The sequence below is a fragment of the Arvicola amphibius genome, chromosome 6, assembly GCF_903992535.2.
Source record: "Arvicola amphibius chromosome 6, mArvAmp1.2, whole genome shotgun sequence".
Lineage (NCBI taxonomy): Eukaryota > Metazoa > Chordata > Mammalia > Rodentia > Cricetidae > Arvicola > Arvicola amphibius.
This window is the reverse complement of record NC_052052.2, coordinates 29,760,921-29,768,756: the sequence shown is the minus strand read 5'-3', so window position 1 is coordinate 29,768,756 and position 7,836 is coordinate 29,760,921.

Genomic DNA, 7,836 nt, shown 5'->3' with positions numbered 1-7,836 from the left:
TAAGATAGATTCCAAAACTATACCTCAGGGGAAAAAAATGGAAGCAGTGAGATAGCTCAGCGGGTAAAGGAGGAAGAGGCAGGAGGAATGCTGCAAGTTCAAGACTAACCTGGGCTACACAGTAAGACTCTATCTTAAAAATACTAAATGAGGGGGCTGGAGAGATGGCTCAGAGGTTAAGAGCATTGCCTGCTCTTTCAAAGGTCCTGAGTTCAATTCCCAGCAACCACATGGTGGCTCACAACCATCTGTAAAGGGGTCTGGTGCCCTCTTCTGGCCTGCAGGCATACACATAGATAGAATATTCTTTACATAATACAATAAATAAATATTTAAAAAATACTAAATAATAATAATAATAATAATAATAATAGACTGGGGTCTAGCTTAATGGCAAAGCACTTGCTCAAGACCCTGGTCCCATTCCCAGAAGCAAAAAAGAAGAAAAGGAAAAAGTTTGCTATCTTAAGACATAACAGAAATTTTTTTAAAAATCAATAATGGTGCACGCCTTTAATCCCAGTACTTGGGAGGCAGAGGCAGGTGGATCTCTGTTAGTCTGAGGCCAGCCTGGGCTACAGAGTGAGTTCCAGGACAGCCAGAGCTGTTACACAGAGAACCCCTGTCTCTGAAAACAAAACAAAACAACAACAAATCAATGAACTAGTCCTAGGCAGTAACGCTAAAAATCAAACAAAAACCGAAAACCATTCAGGGATACATTCAACAGCAGAAAAAGCACATACAATATGACTGATGTGCCACGTAAACACTGTGGACAGATAGGTGATAGAAATATAGAATCATACACAGGCACATACAACAACTTAAGAATAATGGTTGCCTCTAAGCGCAGATGATAAAAAGACAGGGTAAAAGATTCTGGCTGTATATGTTGTTTTATGTTTTATTTCTTTAAATTTTTTATTATTCTCAAAAAAATCCCACCAAAAACAAAAAATGTATTATTAGGGACTGAAGAGACGGCTCAGTGGTTAAGAGCACTGGCTGCTTTTCCAGAGGACCAGGTTCAGTTCCCAGGACCCACCTGGCAGCTCACAGCTGTCTGTAACTCCAGTTCCAGGAGATCCGGTACCCTCACAAAAAATGTGCATGCAAACACCAGTGTACATAAAAATAAAAAATTATTGTTGCTGCATGTGTGAGGGTGTGTCAGAGGACAGCGTTATGGAGTCGACTCCTTCCCCTTTTCTGTGGGTCCCAGGGTTTGAACTCAGGTCATCAGGTTTGGGAGGCAGTCACCTTTACCTGCTGAGCCACCTCTCCAGCCCTCCTCATGTTTTGTTTTGTTTTCTGTTTGTTTGGTGACAAGGTCTCACACTATCGCTCTGGCTAACCTGGTGCTTCATTATATAACCCGAGCTGGCCTCAAACTTGTACCACCACACCTGGAAAATTTTTACTAAAACATAGTTCACAGGTGACAGTTTCGGGTGCTGTGGACTGCTTTGTGTTGGAGACAAACTTTATTTTGTGTGTTCTTAAATTTTATGTGTATGTGTGTGTCCCTGAGAATATGTACACCTCTTGTGTGCAGGAGCCCTTGGAGGTAAATAGAAAGCATGGGATTCCCTGAAACTGGTGTTACAGGCCACTGTGAGCACCATGGGGTTCTGGGAACCAAACTTGGGTGTTTTACAAGAGTAGACAACACTTTTAACCACTATTCAGCACTGACTATCTCTCTGGCCTAGACATGGACTTTCAATTTATTGTACCACTTATTGACTTGATTATTCTATTTATCAACATAGTAGGATTCCTCTCCTGCAGGAATAATTCAGGATGAAACCTATGACCTGACTGAATCTTTACTGCACAATAGATGATTAAGATTCCAAAGCATGGGACCAGCAAGATGGTTCAATGGGTAAAGGTGCTTGTGCCGCACCTGCTGGTCCTGGATTCCGTCCCTGGACACACGTGATGGGAGGAGAAAACGTGCTCCCTCGAGTTGTCCTCTGACCTCTGCATACACGGTTGCATGTGCACGTACAAAGTGCGGACTGTGGAGACCTCCACACACACCTCACGGTGGTAGCAGGGGCCTCTCGCAGACAGATTCCCACTCAGCACATAGTCACCACAGGTGGGCAGAGTACACGAAGCAGTTTCCACAGAGCTCAGTCTCTGGGAGGTACCAGAGCTCAGCTGGAGAGGGTGTGTGCTCCAGCAAGTCCTTACCACACGCTTCATATGTTTCTTCCTCCCGTGTGGAATGGACGGAAGTGATGAGCAGTGGTCACTTCTCAGGCTTTCTCCCCCGGGTGGACTGTGGTCACACAAAGGTTCTTGCAATGGAAACCTTTACCACCGCAGTGGCATTGAATGGGTTTTCTTTTTTTAATATTTATTTATTATGTATATAATATTCTGTCTGTGTCTATGCCTGCAGGCCAGAAGAGGGCATCAGACCCCATTACAGATGGTTGTGAGCCACCATGTGGTTGCTGGGAATTGAACTCAGGACCTTTGGTAGAGTAGGCAATGCTCTTAACCTCTGAGCCATCTCTCCAGCCCCTGAATGGGTTTTCTTTCATAGTCTCAGAGCCGTGCCTTGGCTGCAGCCCTTACTCCACATCACACTGTGGAGTCTCTCCAGCTCCACTCCCCCTCCCGACACCCTCACACATGAAGCCTCTCTCCTGTGGACTTGGTAATGAGCATGGAGGTCTGTGTTTCAACAGCTCTGGTGCACATGGCGATGGGAACTGACTGAAGTCCTTACTACACCTAGCACCTCGCCACCGTTTCTCTCTTCTGTAGATTCTGATGAACTGCGGAATTAGAACTCTGGTGGAATAGTTTCTGTGTGAACTCTGAGTTGGTGTTGTGACTGAAACTTCAGTCACGGGTCACACACAAGTTTCTGTCCAGTGCGGACACTGCCGGCACGGAGTGTGGAACTCTGACCGAAGCCCTGGCCACTCTCCTCACACACCAGAAGTTTCTTTCCTGTGTGGATGCATGGATGCCGGTGAAGATCTGGCTAGAGGGACACTCACCACACTCCACAGTCGGAGTCTCTTCCCTGTCCAGAGATAGGGGAGCTCCAAGAATGAGAAAATGCTTCCAAAGACGAATCTGCAATTAAAACTCTCAGTGGAAGCCGCAAGAAGTGGACTGGAGGGGGCTGGAGAGATGACCCAGAGGTTAAGAGCATTGCCTGCTCTTCCTGAGGTCCTGAGTTCAATTCCCGGCAACCACATGGTGGCTCACAACCATCTGTAATGAGGTCCGGTGCCCTCTTCTGGCCTGCAGACATACACACAGAATATTGTATACATAATAAATAAATAAATATTTTAAAAAAAAACAAGTGGACTGGAGAATATAGAAACCAAGTTAGTCACTGTGGTGGTTTGAAAGAAAATGACCCCCAAAGGGAGTGGCACTATTAGGAGGTGTGGCCTTGTTGGAGGAAGTGTGTCACTGTGTTGGCAAGCTTTGAGGTCTCTTTTGGTCAAGCTTCCCTCAGTGTGACTACCAGTTAACTTCCTGCTACCTCTCAGCTCCAGCACCACATCTGTCTGCACGCTGCCATGCTCCCCCATCATGACGGTAATGGGCTGAACTTCTGAAACTGTAACCAAGCCCCCTCAATTAAACGTTTTCTTTATAAGAGTTGCTGTGGTCTGAAACAGTTTACTTGAGCTAATGGGAGCTCACCAACTCCAGCCGGACAGGGAAGGAACCAGCATAGGACCAAACTGGACTCCCTGAATGTGGGCTGGGGCAGACAGCAGGGCCACTGGCAGTGGCACCAGGATTTATCCCTACTTATATTGACTTTTTGGGAACCCATTCTCTTTGCATGGATACCTTGCTCAGCCTACATATAGTAAGGAGAGCCTTGGACATTTACCAAAGCAATGAGCCTTACCCTCTCTGAGGAGTTAAAAGGGGATGGGTTGAGGGAAAAGGTGAAGGGAATGGGAGGAGAGGAGGGAGTGGGAACAGGATTGGTATGTAAAATGAAAAAAAGATTGTTTTTTTTTTTTTTGGTTTTTTTTTTTTGGTTTTTTTTTTTTTTTGGTTTTTTTTTTTTTTTTTTTTTGTTTTTCGAGACAGGGTTTCTCTGCAGCTTTGGAGCCTGTCCTGGAACTAGCTCTTGTAGACCAGGCTGGTCTCAAACTCACAGAAATCCGCCTGCCTCTGCCTCCCGAGTGCTGGGATTAAAGGCGTGCGCCACCGCCGCCCGGCCAAAAGATTGTTTTTTTGTAAATAAAATAAAGAATGTATAACTACCCTGAGAATAAAAAAAAAAAAAAAAGAGTTGCTGTGGTCACAGCAATAGAAGTCCCAATTAAGAGACTGTCCTGGAACTAGCTCTTGTAGACCAAGCTGGCCTCGAGCTCACAGAGATCTGCCTGCCTCTGCCTCCTGAGTGCTGGGATTAAAGGTATGCGCCACTACAACCTGGCTATTGACTAACTCTTACATATTAATTCAACCCATCTCCATTAATCTGTGTATCGACACATGGCAGTGGCTTACAGGCAAAGTGTCAGCATGTCTGTCTCTGGCGGAGGCTCCATGGCTTCTCTCCTGATTCCTCCTTCTTTCTCCCAGCATTCAGTTTAGTTTTCCTGGCCTACCTAACTTCTTCCCTGCTATAGGTCCAGAGCAGTTTATTTATTAATGGTGATCATAGTATACAGAGGGCAATCCCACATCATTGTATACTTCCAGGTCTGTCCAACTTGCTGCCCAAAGGCTGCATGTACCCGCAGATATCTATGAATACAACCCAAAACAAAGCCATAAACTTACTTAAAATGTTATGAGATCTGTGATTCAAAGTTTTTGTAACTTGGGATTGGAGAGATGGCTCAGTGGTTAACAGTACTGGCTTCTCTTTTCAGAGGCCCTGATTTCAATTCTCAACACCAATGTGGTGGCTCACACCCATCTATAGTGGGATCTGATGCCATCTTCTGGTGTGTAGGCAAACATCCAGACAGAACACTGTATACATAACAAATAAATCTTTTAAAAAAAGATTTTTGTAACTTGATTGTGCAGTTCTCAAGTGTGAACATTGTAGATGACAACATCATGTTGCAACATCAAAAGGATGAACATGTTTGAATCAAGAATTCTCTCATTAGGCCAGGCGGTGGTGGTGCACGCCTTTAATCCCAGCACTCGGGAGGCAGAGGCAGGCGGATCTCTGAGTTCGAGGCCAGCCTTGTCTACAAGAGCTAGCTAGTTCCAGGATAGGCTCTAGAAACTACAGGGAAACCCTGTCTCAAAAAACCAAAAAAAAAAAAAAAAAAAAAAAAAAAAAATTCTCTCATTAGATGTGGCATGTACCTTTAATCCCAGCATTCAGGGAGGCAGAGGCAGGTGGATCTCTGTGAGTTCAAGCCCAGCCTGGTCTACATAGTGAGTTCCAGGACAGTCGGGGCTACATAGTGAGACTCTGTCTTAAAAAACAACAACAAAAAAAAAACCATTCTAAGATACACATGAAACATGAATGAATTTTATGTTTAGAGATTGGCCCCATCCCCAGTGTATGTGTATAGATCAAGGTAAGTCCAAAATCAGACAAAACCAGAAATGCTAAACTCTTCTGGAGTCAGCACAATCTACACAGCCCCAAAGATTAGTAAGAAAGACCAGAGCATAGCATTAAGAGCATAAGCATCGCCACCGGACAGCTGTGGGCTGGAATCTGCTACTTATGAGCACCAGGAGCTTGGAGGATAATTTAACCCTTTTAAGTCTCAGGTTTTTATCTCACACAGTGCTTAGCACAATGCCTGGCCCACTGGCTATTCCTCAGTAGGTGGGGAGAATCATCATGACTTTTCCAGTCTCCAAGAGTGTGTGTGTTCATGTACAGCTCAAAAAGGTCTTGAGAGGTAATCTATTATCTTACTTTGCGTGTGTACATGTGGCATATGCATGTATATACATATGTATGTACATATACCTACCCATGGGTGCACACTATGTGTGAGGAGGCCAGAGGTTAGCATCAGATGTCTTTCTCTATCACTCTTTATTTTTTTGAGACAGGGTCTCTTGCTGGACCTGGAACTTGCCAGTTAGGCGAGACTGACTGACCACAAAGCTTCAGTGATCTGCCTGTCTCTACCCAGTCAGTACTCATCAGTCACCTACCCCTGCACCCGCTTTTAAATGCATGCTAGCCATCGAACTCAGGTTCTCGTGCTTCATAGTAGGCACTTGGCCAAATGAACTATTTCCCCAGCCCAAGGTTACTGATTTTATCTCCTACTATAATGGTTAATCTTTTTAAAAATATTTATTTATTTATTATGTATACAGTGTTCTGTCTATATGTATGCCTGCATACCAGAAGAGGGCACCAGATCTCATTACAGATGGTTGTGAGCCACCGTGTGGTTGTTGGGAATTGAACTCAGGACCTCTGGAAGAGCAGTCAGTGCTCTTAACCTCTGAGCCATCTCTCCAGCCCCCTGGTTAATCTAAAAACAAAACAAAATAAAACAAAAAAAAACCAAACTTACATTCATCTAGTGTGTGTGGAGATCAGAACATTTGGTTCTCTTCCCACTATGTGGGTATGAGGCATTGATCACACACACACACCATCCATCAACTTTTACAAATTCTCCAACGCCGGGCGGTGGTGGCGCACGCCTTTAATCCCAGCACTCGGGAGGCAGAGGCAGGCGGATCTCTGTGAGTTCGAGGCCAGCCTGGTCTACAAGAGCTAGGTCCAGGACAGGCTCTAAAAAAGCTGCAGAGAAACCCTGTCTTGAAAAACCAAAAAAAAAAAAAAAAAAAAAAAAAAAAAAAAAAAAAAAAAAAAAAAATTCTCCAACATTCTCTATCATATCCAATTCCCAGGTGACAGCCAGTTTGTTTCTCCTGATTCCTTAGTGATGTTTGAGATAAGGTTCCCCTGTTTTATGGTACACTGAAAATGTGTCCCCTTTAAATAGACAAATGGTGTTCAAGGCACCTTGAAGAAAGAGCAGGTTCTTTAGACAGGTGATAGGCAAATTCCAGGTGAAAGTAGGTTCCTTATTCTGGCCACCCAGGGACTCCCAGTGTCAGCTGACAGGAAAGATGTGTGCATTTCCGGGGAACAAAGGCAGAGCTTATGTTTACAGTGTTTTCCTAGTGGGTGGGGGCTATAAGGTAATAACTTTGCTATGGAAACTATGTAGTTTAAATTCACCTGGAGCCAGACCATAATTTAATGTCAGGGAAAGCATAGCTAGTTCCCCTTTGTCTAGCTAGGGTTTGCTCTCCCCACCCCAACCTGTGTTAATCCTTCCAGCAGTGGCCTGTCAACTCTAGGAGGGATGAGATCTCCTGTCTTCAGGCTGTGAGCCCTGGCCTCCTACAGTGACTAATGCCTTAAAGAGACAGACTACAATCTAACCTTCCCAGTACATTTCCCTTAAGATGTTTATTTTCTGCTATATGAAAAAGGAAGTCCTGGCACATGTCATCTTTTAGGAATTACCCTTTCACCTAGTGTTGCTAAGATTCATGCAGTGTTCCATACCATTGCGGCTCATGTTCCGGTTGATACATTATCACTTCACTCACCTGGTGACGGGCACCGGGATAGTTTCTAGACTTCTGTATTTGTGAAAGCATATTTTTTCATATTTCCTGCTGCATACATATGAATTTCCCTTGACATATGCCCAGGAATGATACTACTAGATCGTATAATGTATGAATACTGCTATTCCATATATATTTTTCATCTAATGTTTTTACTTCTATGATTTCTTCTCACATCACCTAAGACTACTAATTATGCTCACTTTAAATCTGTGGTCTGCTTGCTCTATTAGCGCT